This window comes from Microtus oregoni, unplaced genomic scaffold (assembly GCF_018167655.1).
Source record: "Microtus oregoni isolate MIOR12 unplaced genomic scaffold, Mior012 000014F_ref0000157, whole genome shotgun sequence".
Classification (NCBI taxonomy): Eukaryota; Metazoa; Chordata; class Mammalia; order Rodentia; family Cricetidae; genus Microtus; species Microtus oregoni.
In genome coordinates, this window is record NW_024543073.1 from 20,989,332 (window position 1) to 21,006,787 (window position 17,456).

Below are 17,456 nucleotides of genomic sequence, written 5' to 3' on the forward strand. Positions count from 1 at the left end.
TAAGGGGAAAGAAACCTCATTGGAATGCATTTTTCTCTAATATTTTAAAGTAATATAAGATATTGCTTCTTAATTGAGGCGAGAAATTTAATTTTAACTTCCACAACTTCTAATTCCAACATTACTACCCGACTACTTAATGATTGTTATTATTATTATTACTATAATTAATTCTCTTCTGTTATTTCCAATAGTCTTTGCACACGTATGTGTGGGTGGAATTGCCATTTAATCACATAACTGAGACTTTAAGGAGTCCTTTAATGTAAGGGTCATATGATTCCAAATACTCTGGAGACTTCAGAGAAGATAGAACCTGGCCAACTCCTTGGGATTCTTAATCAGAATAAGAAATCTGAGCCTGGATTGGAGAACGTGCCTCTTTTCTCCACACTGGGGAAGTAGAGGCAGGAGAATTAGGAACTCAAGGCTGTCAATGACTATAAAGAGGGTTCAAGGATAGCTGGAACCAGATTGGGCTGTTTGATATATTGTCTCACCTGCCCCACACCCATAAATAAATAAACAAACAAACAATAAATAAATAGAGAAATAAAATTCACCAAAGATCTTGGTTGCATTCCGTACAACTGTGACTCCTCAGAGCTCTGAGTACCCTGAAACTAAAGACTGCGTGATTTTCATAGTTTGGTTTGGTTTGGTTTGGTTTGGTTTGGTTTTTCGAGACAGGGTTTCTCTTTGTAAAAGTCTTAGCTGTCCTGGTACTAGTTCTTATAGACCAGGCTGGCCTCGAACTCACAAAGATCCGCCTGCCTCTGCCTCCCGAGTGTCAGGTTTCTTTTGTTTGTTTAGTGTGTGTGTGTCCATGATGCTTGTGTGGAAGTCAGAGAAAAACTTTTAATTTCTCTCTCTCCCTCTCTCTCTCTCTCTTTGTTTTGTTTTTTGTTTGTTTGTTTGTTTTTGTTTTTTTTTCAAGACAAGGTTTCTCTGTAGCTTTGGTGCCTGTCCTGGAACTAGCTCTTGTAGACCAGGCTGGCCTCGAACTCACAGAGACCCACCTTCCCCCTGACTCTGCCTCCAGAGTGCTGGAATTAACGGCCTGTGTACCAGTGTCCGGTGGTGGGGTTTCAGTTTTCGCTCACTCTGGGGCTTGTGTTTTGCTGCTCTGCACGCAGACAGTGCTCAGAAGATTAGCTGCAGGGGTTTGGGCTCCAGAATGTATTGTTAAAATCTCAGCTAAGGCACTTTCAAATAATGTACCTTGAGTCTTGCCTTGACACTCTGTGAACAGAGCGTCCTAACCTGTGAAGTGGGGGTAAAGTGTCTGTTGCCCACAGTGTCACTGCTGTGAACATTATGGAAGGAGACATACATAAAGGACTTAGTGTAATACGTGGCGTGTCCCCACTACCCAGCAGGTAAGAATCATTACTGTCTATACTTACATAAGCACAGAAAAAAAAAAAAGAGCCCAGAATCGATGTAGTTAAGCTAGACCAGGAAGGAAGTTTTTTTGCTTATCAAAGAATTAGGGATTCTAATACAAGCTGTTTCTTCTTAATATTTAAGGATTGTAAGTTGAAGTGTGAATATTGCGAAATTGATTTTCTCTGACAAATAGGAAAGAAAAGGAATCTTCACATTGTCAAATTTATTATTGGAAACTTGCAATATCAAAAGATCCCCCAGGTGAATCTTGAAAACATTACATGGAACTCATGTGGTTAAGCCCATCAAAGGTAAATGCTAGCTGTATAACTTTGGAAAATATTATTAACTTGTCATTTTTCAGCTGAAAGACTTGTACTATGGAGCAATGCAATAGTGTAAATAAAGTTACAATTCCTTTTCTGTTTTTCTCTTGCTGCCTCAAGCTGACCTGGGACTTACCATGTAGCCCAGGCTGCCCTCAAGCTGACCTGGGACTTACCATGTAGCACAGGTTACCCTCAAGCTGACCTGGGACTTTTCTTGTAGCCCAGGTTATCCTCAAGCTGACCTGGGACTTACCATGTAGCCCAGGTTACCCTCAAACTGACCTGGGACTTACCATGTAGTCCAGGTTACCCTCAAACTTGTGCTGTTTCTGTCTTCTGTAGAGCTAAGATCCGAGGTGTGTACCAGTTTAACTGTCTTTAAAGCTATGATTGCTAACAAGCAATTGTAGATGTAAGTTACAAAACAATCCCACGCAAGTTTAGAATTATGATTAATAAAAGGGTTATTTATTTAAGGGGAAAACTGTCCTAGATAACAGCCCTCTGTGCGTCCAGAAACAGTCTAGTAGCTGGAAGCAGAGCCAGAAGCAAGAGAGAGAGAGCAGGGCTACCGCTGCTTCTACCGCTGCTTTTTAAAGCAAAAGAGGCCACGCCCAAGTGGGCTGGTATCTTAAAAGCGATTGGCTGAAGGAGCAGAAGGAACTCCCGCAGCACCTCCCCCTTTTGTTTAAGTAAGAGAGTTCCAAACCCAATACAAAACAATAAACACTAGGAACAGATATTAAGTATAAGATTAGAATTACAATCAGCATAAACAATATTATGCAAGGAACATATGCTAAATGTTTTAATAAACATTCTATCCTAAGAAGTCTAAGTCTTGTATTGGAAATGGCTTGGCTAGATCATAAGAGGACAGTAACTATGACAATCTAATATTCTATTCCATCAAAGGCTTGAGAAGGGAAATAATATTACTTGAGCAGGCAGGAAGTACAATCAGTAGCTTCCAATGCAAGCAATATGACAACAATTAGCTACCTGAGCAATCACCCAAAGTCTCCTTTTGCAGTGTTGAAGCAACCAACTTGGCTATGGCCCAGCATAACTGACAGATTTTCAAAATTTTCAGAGGCAGGAAATTCAAAACCGACTTATCCTGTCTTGGAAAGATTTGACAGTCCTGCTTATCCATTTCCAGATACCCTGTAATTTATCAGTGGTTGAGGCATTGTCAGTTCCTTGCCCAAAGGCCAGTTTTGCCAAGAAGAAAACAAGCTCCAAGTGGAGTGTCTTTGGTATTCAACATTCTCTTAGAAATAGATTGGTGTTGTCAGAAGCAGTCATGTCTCATGTCAACAGAACCCTAAGTTATTTAAATGTCATGTTCCACAGATCCTTGAGGTAGTTGAAGATTACCTATCTAGACATAATACAATCTCTATGTATCTAAAGAACCTAATTGATCTAACTGTATGTACAGCAAGCATGAACAACTATTGACCTATAATAATTAATACATATATAACTTAAAGACTAAAACTTCATGTCAGAATATTAAATAACCTGTAAACAAATGAACAACAAATGAGGACAATGATTTCAAAATGTAAACAATATATAAGTATCTTGATCAGAGGTAGGAGTAATATATGAAAATATAACTTAAAAGTTGTATCAATATACAAAATGTCCTATACAGAGATAATAACATACATATATACAATCTGACAAAATAACTTTGTATAGGAGTACAAATAATGTAAACGAAAGTAACAAATATAATTTAAACTTGTATAAATGTGCAAAAACGATACCAATGTAAATTATCCATCAATAATAGCTCACAAGTATTCACTCTATTACCCACTATTACTATCCCCCTCCTTTTTTTTTTTAACAAACATAGTTTTCACCCCAACCCTCTATCTAATACAAGTAATAATCAACAACACCTAAACAGTGTTTCCAACCCTATGGACAAACTTTTTTGGGATGGGGGTGTTGTCTTCTAGAATTGCTTCCTGCTGTCATGGGGGCGATGTACTCTTAATGGGATCCTGCAAAATTAAAGTGATGGTTAAGTTTCAAAATTACTCTTTAGTATAGTTGCAAACAATTTCCGAGCAGTCAATAGATAGATTATTTTTTTTCCCAAAGTTCTTATTTGGAATTCTGGCCAGAATGTCATGAGAAGGTGCACCATTTCAGCAGCTGGCATCCCCATCCCCCCCAAAAAAGAAGCAGTCTTATAGTGTCTATACTGTCTGCATTACTATGTCATCTCAGCTAGGAAGAGTTGCTGCTGTGGGGCCCCATCTGCTTCCTGGAAACTTCAAAGATTACTGCAGGAAAAGGATCTGTAGGAAAATCTATTGTTCATCATGAAAAACTTAAACATCATTCATATATATATATATATATATATATATATGTACATTCAATGAAGAATATGATAGAGACAAAAAAGGCATGGAGAAAGTAAAAATTTTTCCTAAAGTCTTTCTTCTGTCCCATACCAGATGGCTCCCGATATGAGACAGAAACTCTTAATGTTCCTTTTAACAACAAGCTTGGATTTAGAGAAGTACAGAGTCATTGTCCAACTCCAAAACCAGTTGAATATATTAATATGTGTGGGGGGGTTTGTGTGTGGGGTGTGTATGTGTGTATAAATGTAAGTGTAACCAATACCTGGATTCACAAACCACATTCTGTTTCCTAGATGTTCCTTAGTGGATAGCTATTTTTTCTTCTGTCAGTATTCAAACATGTAGGGTCTCTTGAATTTTTGATGATGTATATTTTTCTGCAGAGATAAGAGCCGAACCCTGCCCCAAACCTGTATGGCTTTCCTTGTCACCATTGTGGATGAGCTGTCATTTCTCTGTTTCAATAGGATTCTCCTTTTCAAAGTGAATCTATATTAATTTTTATGGTATCCATAATTTTTCTTCTCCTGTGAAACCCCTTCCCCAACGTAGTACATCTCCTGGTTTCCATTGTGACATCAACACATCCTTGAAATACACTGGTTGATTCAATTCAGAAATTTTTTCCCATTATCCAATGCCTCTCTAATGCTGTTGTTCCTTTCTCATTAGCGTTAAGAAAATTCAAGATTAATAAAGCATTATGCAATTTATTTCTGGTGGTATTTTCTGTCCCTTTCTGTTTGTTCAGCATATCCTTTATAGTACGATTTGACCTTTCTATAACTGCCTGACCTGTAGGATTATTTGATGTGTTTTATATTATAATAAGCAAAAAAAAAGTTTCATTTTTTTAAAGATACATATGTCAGACCATTGTCTGTCTTTATTTGTGCAGGTATACCCATGATGGCCATAACTTCCAATAAATGTGTGATTACCGAACCAGACTTTTCTGAGTTCAAAGCAGTTGCCCATTGAAAACCTGAATACGTGTCTATAGTATGGTGTACATATTTTAATTTACCAAATTCTGTAAAGTGGAACACATCCATCTGCCAGATTTCATACTATTATATGGGAGAGGTGGCTCCTTGCTTGTCCCAGCCACCCAGCTAGCTTATACCCAAAATAACTACATAGAAACTGTATTCATTAAAATACTGCTTGGCCCACTAGCTCTAGTTTCTTATTGGCTAATTCTTACTTCTTAATTCATTTCTATTAATCTGTGTATCACCACATGACTGTAGCTTACTAGCAAGATTCTAACCAGCGTCCACCTCAGGCAGAAGATCCATGGCCTCTCTGTCTCTGCCCTTCTTTCTCCCAGCATTTAGTTCTGTTTTCTTCACCTACCTAAGTTCTGCCCTATCAAGGGCCCAAAGCAGTTTCTTTATTAACCAATGAAAGCAACACAAAGACAGAAAGACGCCCTACACCACACGACCTCCTCTTCTTTCTACACCTCCTCTTCTTTGTTTTTTGTTCTTTTGTTTTTTTGTTTTAAATAGCCTTCTGAATTCACATAAAGCTACCATTTGTAGCAGTGGGGTTTCTCTATATCCTGTGACCAGACTGACTGGTGTCTTCAGAAATAGGGTCCTATCATCATTCTGGTGGGAAATCAAGAGTAGTTGCAACCGCCTGTATTGTTTCAGGGGTCTCTAGAATGACCCCAACCAACAGCTTTGCATGCCTGGCACTGGACATTTTATTTGACAACCTATGGCTCAGGAAGGAACATTGTCGCCGTATAAAGTAACTACATTTAAAGTCCCTTTTTTAGGAAGTTTATAAAATAGTACATTTCCATATGGCTTTTGGAATTCCCACCCTTGGTATTAGTTATTGCTCCTCCCACTCCTTCCTCTGCCCTACCCCCAATCCTATCTCCAGTCACACCCCTCCCTCTCCAGTTACCCCCATCTCCAGTCACAGCCTCCCCATCTCCAGTCACAGCCCCTCCCCCTCCAGTCACCCCCATCTCCAGTCATACCTCTTCCCTTCCTCCAGTCACACCCTCCTCCCCCATCTCCAGTCACCTTTCACCCACCTCCAGTCACCCCCTCCCCCATCTCCAGTCACCATCCCTCCCTCCTACAGTCACACCCCCTTCCATTCTGCCACTTCCCCTCTTTATATCACCTATTCAGACTGTATTTTTCTTCTAGCACAGAAGGGGGAATTCCTACGAGGTAAACCCTAAGCATATCTTAGAAAGAAGGAAAACAAAGATGAACATCAATGAAATTATACGGGAGGATTTATTGGTCTATTCAACTTTATTTTCAAAAGTGAGAATAAAGCCTTCAACAAATCGCTGGGGAATAAACACTAGGAAAGCAATTTTATTTAACTCATATTAAATAATTTGTGCCTGCAAATAAAGGCTGGTGTATAATTTAAATTATAATCACTGTTGTATCAGGTGGAATTTTATTTTCTTTGCTTTGTAAAAGTTAATTTCTACAAATAATGATAAAAAATGCAATGTTTTAACGATGGTGTTTTGTAAATGAGTGGTAAAGTTTGGTTGAATACTATGCAATTCTAGCAGCTAGGCTTTCTCTGTTCTAAAAGGAATAAAAGAGAAAAAAAAAAAACACCGGTAAGGGGATCATTCAAGGCTTGTCCCCACTTTGGATCCTAATGTATGAACTTGTCAGTTATAACTGATGAAGCCAGGGCTGGGATGTCCTCTGTGGTAGAGCCCTTCCTTGCTGTGTCCACTGTCCTGGATTCAATGCCTAGAACTGAAAATTTTTTTAAAAAAAAGATAAAAGCAAGCAGTGTGAATGCTTGGTGATGTACTCAACCGGAGTGAAGAAAGATTCATGAAAATGCACACAAGTCCTCACCAGCAGCCAGGAGTGCCGGAGACTCACTGTGCCCATTGCAAATCCCTCTAAGACCACAAAGACACAAAAGCATGAACATCAACAAATGGGTTTGATATCAAGATAGGGAAAGAAAGAAAGAAAGAAAGAAAGAAAGGAAGGAAGGGAGGAAGGGAGGGAGAGAAGGAATAAGAAGAGAGAGGAAACAAAAGGTAGAGGTAAGCTTGGATTAAAAGGCCCAAAGAGTACAATCTCAAGGTGGAAGACCCAGGCACATTAGGCACGGTCAACACCTTTTCTGTACTTAGAAGTGGGGAGTTAGGTAAGCATACATAAGGTAGAGGATCTGTTTGCTCTGCTCCACAAGCTTACAGAAGCATTGCTACCTACATCACGTAAACCATAACTTCATTTGATGGTCACACCAAACACAAAGAAGAGGGACTATGGAGCCTCTAGCCTGGCTGCTGGGAGCCCCACTACCAGTCAGGATTGCCCTTTAGACACTCACCATCCAGCCTATCAACTAGTATTACTCTCTCATGGTCTCCTTTCTAGATTTCAGACTGTTGATGTTAAAAAAACAAAAACAAAAAACAGCTCTCATTTTAGAGGAAATAACAGCTTATTCTGGAGCCTTTTGAATGAACATGGCCCGGGAACTCAGGTTTAGATTTCCCCAGATTCCATGTCCCGTTGTGGAAGAAGCTTTATGAAGTTTTACAGGAGAGAGGCACTCAAGGCAAGTTTGAGATGCATTTAGCAGGTACATCAGAGAGGCAGGGGCAACGAGATGGGGGGGGGGGATTATTCTCTGCACATACATTCCTTCACAGCCAGTTGCGGCCCTTTTCCAGAAGTTTCCACTTACAAGGCTTTGCCCACACTCGGCTCTGTTTGTATGTATACATGCCTGTATTGTATGCTAGGATCTGCACGGGAGAACATGCAGGGTTTGCCTTTCTGAGTTTGAGTATGCGGAAGAGAACAGATCTGAGGAAAGCTGGGTAGGTGCAGGCTTCCAGAGAGAGCAGCCTGCCCTGGTTTTGTTCAGTGTTTTCGGTTTCATAGGCTTCTGCTCTGGTCTTTACATAGTGATCTCACTAATGAAGTTTTCAAAAACAATCTCCCTTCTTCATCTTTACATCTGATTTGCTCTTCTATTGTTGGTTGCCTATGGTGGAGGGTGTAGGAGCCAGCCATGATAAGCTAAATATGAACAGATCACCCAAAGGAAGTTCTTTACTTCCATCCATTATCACCTGCCAGTGAAAGACTCAGCCATCCTAAGTTTAATGGAGGCCTGAGTCTCAGTAGTTTACCCTGAAGCAATACCTGGTTTTAGGAAGGACTATAACTGAGATTACCTGAGCACCACCCAAGAACAGACCCCTCAAAGGAAATGCCTAACATTTCAACAGCTGTAGATAGGATCACCTGCCAGCATACACTCACCAGGACACCCTTAGACAAATGTCAGCCAATCAGGGGTCCTAACCTCAGAAACCCCTCACCCCCACCTTTACTACTATAAAAACCCAACTCTAACTGAGCTCGGGGCTCTTCATTTATTCCAATATGTTGGACATGCAGAGAGACCGAGTTTACAAATTTGCATAAAATAAAGGCTCTTTGCTTTTGCATACAGGACTCGGTCTCCTTGATGGTTTTGGGGGGGACTTTGCGGATTTGGGCATAACAGAGGGTTAGTGTCTAGTGAGACGAAAGGCATTCCTCCTTCCTTGTATGACATACACTTTCAACACTGTGGTTTCACTCTGAGCAAAGGCTTACCAGCATTCTAAGCAGTTCCGTGCTTTCATTTTCTTTTACATTTTTCTATTTATTATTACTATGTGCGCATGTGTGTGAGTGTGTGTGAGAGAGGAGAGAGAGAAGCAATGGCAGTATGGGGCTGGAGAGAAACCAACCCTATTGGCTCCCACTCAGAATTCTGCTACTCCCTTCCTTTAGCTTCCTGTTTAATTGCTTCAAATACTACATTTATACAAACTCACACAGAAAAACCCTTTTTAAATTAATTTGCATGCTTACGTTGCTTGCATGCTCACAAGAGCGAGGTGTTTTGCAGTGTGCTAGGGAGGATTGGGGAGGCATGAAGGTCAGAGAACGACTTGAGAGTCAGTTTTCTCCTTCCACAATGTGGGACCAAACTGAGGTCACCAGATGGAGGCAGCCACCTTTAGCAACTGAGTCTTCTCACCAGCCCATTGATTTCATTTTTATTCAATTCAAAATATAACTTTCCTTAAGATATCTTTGACTGAAGTTATTTCAAAGTGTGATATTTAGGGAGTCCCTAGATAACTTTCTGCACTGGTTTCTGACTGATTTCTGCTGTGAGAAAAATGTAGTTTATTTCAATTATTTTAAACGTGTTACAATGTGCTTTACGTCTGAGGATTTGGTCTAACCTGATGAAATGCTGTTTGGCCTCTGGGTTGTTGGGCAAACTCAGCTGGTTTATGGTACAGGTTGGTGGTTTTGCATATTTGTTGAGCTTCTGCCTCTTAGTCCCTTTATTTCCAGGACAGCAATGAGAAAGTCTATTATTACAAGAGTAGGCACAATTCTTTCTCCTTTCATTCCTCCAGTGTTTGCTTTATGTATTTTGAAGCTCTGCAGTTAGTCACATACGCATTGGGGACTGTAAAAGCCTATTGGTGAATCAATTCTCTTACCAGCTTGGTAAGAATTATCAGCCCTCTTTATCCTAGGTAATTGTCTACACTCTGAGCTCCTTCTTGCCTTACATTAGTGTAGTGTTCCATATTTCTTTTGATTATTACTTGAATGCTGTATGTTCGTCTACCCTTTTCTCTTACCCACATGTTATATGATTTCTTCTGGCGAGACCTGAACAATTGTCTAATCAGCCCAGACAGAGCACCAACAACAGACCACAGAGAAGATTCCACTCATGCCCACCTTGGTGAGCCCATGTTTATTAGCTTACATACAGAAGCATGGCTGAGAACATGTGTAACACAAGAACAGTCACAGCACCAAAAAAAATCCTACCTCGGCCAGTAGGAAAACCTCCCAAAAGCTTCAAAGGTGACACCCCCTTCAGGTAAGCAATGTTCCTCATTCTATAGCATCTCCTCAGACCATGAACAGCTGGGGCAGAATTAGATAGAACTGGAGGAAGGGCACAGAAGGGAGGGACTGAATTTCACAGGAGGATCTGATGACCCTCCCCAGCTCTCCTTCTATGGAAGAACATCAGAAGGGCCCTCTTGTTGAGGGGCTCCCTGAGGTAATCCAGCTGCCCTGTTAAGATGGAAACAGCTATGTTATACTTCAAGGACAGTGTTTCACAAAATTCCATAAAGCAAGGTTCTCCAGGAGAGAATATTCATCTTCTTTTCTTGCTTGTTTGGGTGATCAAACAATCTCTGTCTTAATTTAGAACATTTACATTTAGGTTTTGGTATGGTTAGATTTATGCTATCCATTTTAGTATTTGTTACTTTAATTTTTGTTTGTTTGTAATTTTATTTTTGTTTGGGATTTTTTTGAGACAGGGTCTCACTATGTAGACCACGCTAGCCTGAAACTCACAGAGAATCACCTGCCTCTGCCTCCCGAGTGCTGGGATTAAACATTTGCACCATGACCAGCTTATTCCCTTAAATTTTTATTACTCTTTCTTTCCCTAACATTTTTTTGCTTTCTTTTGTATTATTTGAATAATTGTTATCATTTCTATTTATTTACTACAATTTGGATTTTCTATCTCTCTCCTTTCCCTGTTGTTCTAAGAGGTATAATAACATCTAGCCTACTTAGAGCTAGTATTTTACCACTGTAAATAAAACATGAACTCTTTATAATTATATTGCCTCAACTTATATCCCATTTTAATGCTACAGTTGGCATATCAATTATACATTACACATTGATTGTCCAATCACAGATCATATTCAGAGCACTGAACAAGAACAAAACAGAAAGGTAATTGATGGGGAACCTCCTTCAGCCAATGGCCTTTAAGAGGCTGTGCCAGGTTGGGGCATGACTTAGGGTACCAAAAAAGCCACAGCTCACTCTCTTCTTCCTGCAAGCCTCGCCTGGGTGTTGGACCTCATTCCTATTTCCTTGCTGAGATTCATGAGTTCCTTTTTAATAAAGAGAAACCTTAGAATACTCTATTTGGAACTATTTTGGGATTATTCGATTTACGTTCCCCCCATCTGATGCATTCTGCATCAGGTAATGAGGAAGCCTGTGTGGATGAAGTAAGACAGAGATCAAAGGGATGGCTCACTGTTCTTAGTGCTAAGACAACAACAGGCTTCATTTCCTTGGATACTCAATGCCTTTTGAACCAACTAGAGCTCTGTGATGGAAACGAAGAGGGTGTGGCTGGTGGCTGAGTGACATTTCTTATGATCACAATTGTCAAAAAGACTTAAGATTATTTGGTTGCTTCTTTTTGCTATTGATGTTGAAACACCCCCTGCAGGAAGAAGGCGAAGGGGGCAATATACATGAAATGAGTGGTACTTTGCGCTTACTTCAAAGGACAAGAGCAGACAATGCTCTCCAAACTCTGTCCCGAAGTAGTTCTGCACAGTCTACTACTTCTATATTTCAGGAAAATAAAGTGGATTTGCACCCATGCAGGTGACCAAGGTGTGAGTCTAAGGCAGTTAGAGTTCCCCCTTCCAAAATGGGATGTCCTATGCAAATCCAGAGGACGTACAGGCCTCAACCATCTGCGTTCATCTACACTTCAGTAACTCTACAATACCGTGTACTTTTAATTTAAAGCCATACAACAAACTTTAAACAAAAAACTTATTAAATGGCTATGCCAGTGACGGAGGCAGATCAGAGACACAGCCCATGATGCTCCATCACAGTAGCCCAGAGAATTCTGTTTAGAGACCTCTTAGGTTGAGTTAGGACCTTAACTTATACACAGGAAGGAATTTCAGAATTTCAGGATGAACCAGTGTTAAGCCAGGTTTGAGTTTATAAGAAGATTCTTTTGACATAAATTTAAACACAGAGATTTTTGGAAAGAGGGGTGCTCAGGAAAAGAATAAGATATACTCAAATGTGGGGATCAAAGAGATGGATGGCTCAGTGCTTAGGAGTGACTGCTTTTGCAAAAGACTTGAGTTTGTTTCCTAATATCCACGCTGAGCAGCTGGTAAGCACCTGGAAATCTAGCTCCAGGAACTCTGTTGCCTCCAACCTCTGAGGTACTCACTTACAGAGCATGAACACACAGACACACACACAGACACACACACAGACACACACACACACACACACAGAGTATTAAAACAGGGGCTGGAGAAGTGGCTCATCGGTTAAGAGCGCTGACGGCTCTCGCAGAGGACCTAGTTGGATTTTCAGCACTGACTTAGCACCTCACAACTGTCTATAACTCCAGTTCCAGAGATCTGATGCCCTCTTCTGGCATTCATGGGTACAAGGCATGAATGTGGTTCACAGACATAAATACAGGCAAAACATCCATATATGTAAAATAGCAAAACTTTTAAAAATAAAATAACTATGTAATTAAAAATGAAAATAAAGCTATGTGTCTTAGTGTTTCTATTGCTGCAAAGATACACCATGACCACGGTAACTCTTATAAAGGAAAACATTTAGTTGGAGGTGGCTTACAGTTTCAGAGGTTGAGTCCACTTTCACGGCAGGACATGGTGGCACGCAGGCATGGTGCTGGAGAAGTAGTGGAGTCCTCCATCTTGATCTGTAGACAACAGAAAGTGAATTGTGTGTCACACTGAGCAAAGCTTGAGCATAGGAAACCTCAAAGCCCATCCCCACAGTGACACACTTCCTCCAAAAAGGCCATACCCACTCTAACAAAGCCACACCTCCTAACAGTGCCACTTCCTATGAGCTTATGGGGGTCAATTACATTCAAAATACCACATTTTTATTCTTTTTTTTTTTTTTTTTGGTTTTTTCGAGACAGGGTTTCTCTGTGGTTTTGGAGCCTGTCCTGGAACTAGCTCTTGTAGACTAGGCTGGTCTCGAACTCACAGAGATCCGCCTGCCTCTGCCTCCCGAGTGCTGGGATTAAAGGCGTGCGCCACCACCGCCCGGCCCACATTTTTATTCTTAAACAACAAGAAAAAGATCTATTTCATTGTCTTTTCAATAGCATAAGAAAGATTTCGTTGGGTTTGGAAGGGGTTATCTTTAAAGGCTGCTGAAGAGCTTAAATGAGACCATGGGGTAATTCCTGCGGGGCACCAGAGGATGGCAGTTAGTACGGTAACCTTGTAAGGGAAGTTAGGCACTGCCAATGAAAACAACAGTATACAGGGTCTTACTTGTGAGATTCCCGGGGCCTCTCCAGTTTCTAACAGGGAAAGGTGCAGGTCACGCACACTCAGGCATTTCAGCACAACCCACGTTTAATCTTCTTCTCTGAAAAATGTCTTTATATAAGAGAACTGTTGCCGAGACCTACAAGGTTTTAGGTTTGACCTGAGCAGGGCCACAGGAAATGAAAGGACAGACACATAGACATATGCAGAGAAGAACCAGGATCGGGTGGGCTATGAGCTCTGACGGAGACACAAGCAGCCTGGACCTCATTCAGTAGGTTGATTTCATCCATCTAAACTGAGAAGGTGGGTTTGTTGTATACAGCTGAAGGAGGAGGATGGGCACCTCTTCTGGGGTGGATATCTCAGTAGGGGAGCAGTCTCGGGGTATAAACATCCAGAAGAAGGAAGCTGTGGTCACCTGGACCAGGGGAAGGCTTTTCCATGCTCACTGGTCTGAGGCATTGGGAGCCTTCATATGGCTGTGCTCACGTCAGCAACCCACATTTACTCAGGTCTTACACCCTTTGCCCCCCCCCCCACTGTTGTCTCCATGGAAGAAAGCTTGATTGCAGGTGTTAATTGTGCTGGAATTCCTGATCTCACTTAGCTAGTGAGAGGCTTCAGCCTGACCCTGGAGCAACAGACTTTTTTCTTGCCCCATGCACCTTAGTTCCCCGAATCTTCTAGCTGCCCCCAGTTATTTCTCTCAGAGGCAACTTTGACTTCAAATTGTTCAAAATTTGTCCTCAGGCTGCTCCTCCTTTGTCCTGCAGGCACCTCCAGGATCTCCCTAGAAATTAACAACTGTCAGGCCATGTTCCCTCCCCTCCGGAATACCTTCCCAAGTGTCTCCTCAAGCCAAGGTAGTAATAACCTTTTGACACTTCGTCTCTCAGAAAGTTCTCCAGTAAGCACTTGGCGCTGTGAAAACACCCATTTGTCATCCTTCCAGGAAATCCATCTCAGGCTCTGCAGCTTGTTTTACTGTAATCGTGGTGTTTGGGGATTTATTGCCTTCCAGACTGTGACAAAAATACAGGCAGGCTTTTGACCAAGCTGCTCAGTTATGGCAAACAGTGGTGATGGAGATACACCCTGCTCCACTGCTTACTGCTTCCTCCTGCTTTTCTTTCTAATTGAACAAATTGTTTGCTGTGAATTCATCTGCCGTTGTTGCTTGCAAATCATTCACAGGTCCTCAGACGGGAGTAAATATCTTCCTGCCAAACTGAATGTAAGAAGATAGCAAGGCTTGGCTCACACACGTGTCTGTATCATTCAGTATTGGAATATACCAGTCATTTGAACAAAAAGAATGTATGGTCTTGGAATAAATCATCCAGGCAAAAATAAAGTGTCTAGGGATAAGCAGCAATGGGAAAGGGCAGGAAAGATGTTTAGATGCAGCAACTGTGGCGCCTGTGTGGCTCACTCCATTAACCCCAGAACTTACTAGTTGGACAGGAAGATTTCCGTGAGTTCATAGCCAGCTTGGGCTACATGGTAAGTTCTGGTTTAGCCAGTGAGGTAAACTTACTCAGTAAACTAAGAATGCTTGATGAAGAATATGTACAAAAAGAAAATTTATAGCTAACATCACACTTGGTGTTTAAAAACACAGATTTTCCACTAAGAACAGGAACAAGGCAAGGACACTTTCTCTCATCACTGCCTTTAACGTGGCATTAATAGTCCTAACTAAAACAGTAAAATGAGAAAGAGAACAGGGCCAAAGTGATACAGATTGGCAAGGAAGACGTAATACTACCCTCACACTCTGACGATGTCACTATCTGTGTGATAAGCCAAAGGAATAAAAGGGGAAAAAAGCTCTTGTATTGACAGAGACTGCTTTTTGTTTCCAGGTAACCCAGGCCCAAATAATAACACAGAAACTATATTAATTACAACACTGTTTGGCCAATAGCTTAGGCTTCTTATTTACTAACTCTTACATTTTATATTAACCTATAATCCTTGTCTGTGTTAGCCATGTGGCTTGGTACCTTTTATCAATGAGGCATTCTTATCTTGCTTCCTCTGCATCTTGGTGACTACTGCAGCTTGAGCCTTCCTCTTCCCAGAATTCTCCTATTCTGGTCACCCTGCCAATACTTCCTGCCCAGCTACTGGTCAATCATCATTTTATTAAACCTATATGAATGACAAATATTTACAGGGTACAAGACCATTGGGACTTACAAACAGTTGTAGAAAGGTTGTAGCACACGGGGTTAATGTATACAGTCAATTGCTCCTGTAACAGCAATAGACAAGTGGGAGTTGAGATTAAGACACAATATAAAGACTAGCAGCCTGGGAATAAGAAAGTTCCTGGGTGGCCACAAAGCTCCAGCACCATGCAGAGGTAATACAAACTGGCAGTTTGGGCTAAGACAAGGTTGGGACAAACACAAACCTGTAGAGTTCCCTGAATTCCCAGGAAGCTTCCAGAGCTGGCACAAGTGAGATTGCTGAGAAATAATAATTATAAAAATATAACAGGAAAGGTGAAAGATTTAGGATACTATGAAAAGTCTAAATAGATAAATTATGGATATAGAATAAGAGGAAGAATTTTTGTGCCAATAAAACAAAAAGTATTTTCAATAAAACATAATAAAAAATTTCAGGAATATAGAGGGAAAAATATCAATGCAGGTATAAGAGGCATATAGAACACCAACTAGAGAAGAGCAGAAAAATAAATCCCCCATATCATTTTATAATAAACTACAAATACAGAAAACAAGTACACTGAAAACTGTGATAGAAAAGGTCTGAGTCACATATCAAGGCAGACTAATCAGAAAAACAATATGACAAATTTTCAAATCCTGAATGGCTTGGGAAGAAGCATTCTAAGCTCTGAAAAGCCATAACTACCAATCCAGACCATTACAGCCAACAAAACTTTTGTCATAATTGAAGGAAAACCAAAAAAAAAATCCATAGTAAAAGCAGACTCAAGAAATTCATGACTACTAGGATAGCTCTACAGAGGATACTTAAAAGGATACTTCAGACTGAAGAGAAGGATAAACACTACCACGAGGCCACAGGAGAAAAATAAGCAATGCCAGGCCAGTTAAGCAAATAAGGAATAAGAAAACAGCACAAATCAACAAAAGGACAGAAAAGAATCTATACTTTCCAATAATAACTCTGAATATAAATGTTCTCAATTTTCTCAATCAGAAGACTAAGATAAGAGTTCCATCATCTCTCTGCACCATCACCATGGTGACCATGGATCTTCTGGCTGATGTCCTCAAGAGCATCAACAGTGCTGAAAAGAGAAGTAAATGTCCAGATCCTCAACGGGGGATGCTACAAAGTCATCGTGCCGCTCCTAGCTGCAATGATGACCTCTGCTTACACTGGTGAATTTGAAATCATTGATGGTCATTAATCTGGAGAAATCACTGGGAACCTCACGGGCAGGGTGAACAAGTGTGGAATGATCAGCCCCAGAGCTGATGTGCAGCTCAAAGACCTACAGAGTGGCCGAATAATCTGCTCCCATCCAATCAGTTCTTTTCATGGTATTAGCAACCTTAGTTGGCTGGCATCGTGGGTCATAAAGAAGCAAGATGAAAACACACAGGAGGGAAAAAGATGTAAAACATGAATAAATAAAAAGCCTCGGTGGGGAAAAAAATAAAAACAGAGAAAAGTACATTAGATTAGAAAACAAGACCTACTCTGTTGCTGCCTTCAAGAAACATGTCTCATTATCAAAGATAGATAGCACTTTAGGGAAAAAGTATAGAAAAAGGTATTCTAAGCAAATGGAACCAGGGAACAGTCAGATATACATACTCTAATATTTGACAAAACAGACACCAAGCCAAAGTAGTTGGATGAGATAAAGAAGGCTACAATATACTAATTAAGAAAGCAATCTAGTGCCAGGGTCTCTTGGCATGAATCTGTGGCCTCCAAGGGAGTAGGAAGGAGCCAGAGACCTCTGCCAGTCTAGGTGTGAGTTTGGGATCTCTGAGGGAGCGGGCCTGAGAAAGGAAATTATAGAAACAGAAATAATGAGAAAATGATCAGGAACCACAAATACAAGCATAAACAGCAGAATATAGGAGATGGAAAAGAGAAACTCAAGTGCTGAAGATACAATAAAGGAAATAGACTCATCAATCAAAGAAA

At 40.7% G+C, this 17,456-nt stretch overlaps 1 pseudogene; it reads left to right on the forward strand.

Moving 5' to 3' along the window:
* Positions 1-16,535: 16,535 nt before the first annotated feature.
* On the forward strand, positions 16,536-16,919 carry LOC121455614 (annotated as a pseudogene).
* Positions 16,920-17,456: the final 537 nt, after the last annotated feature.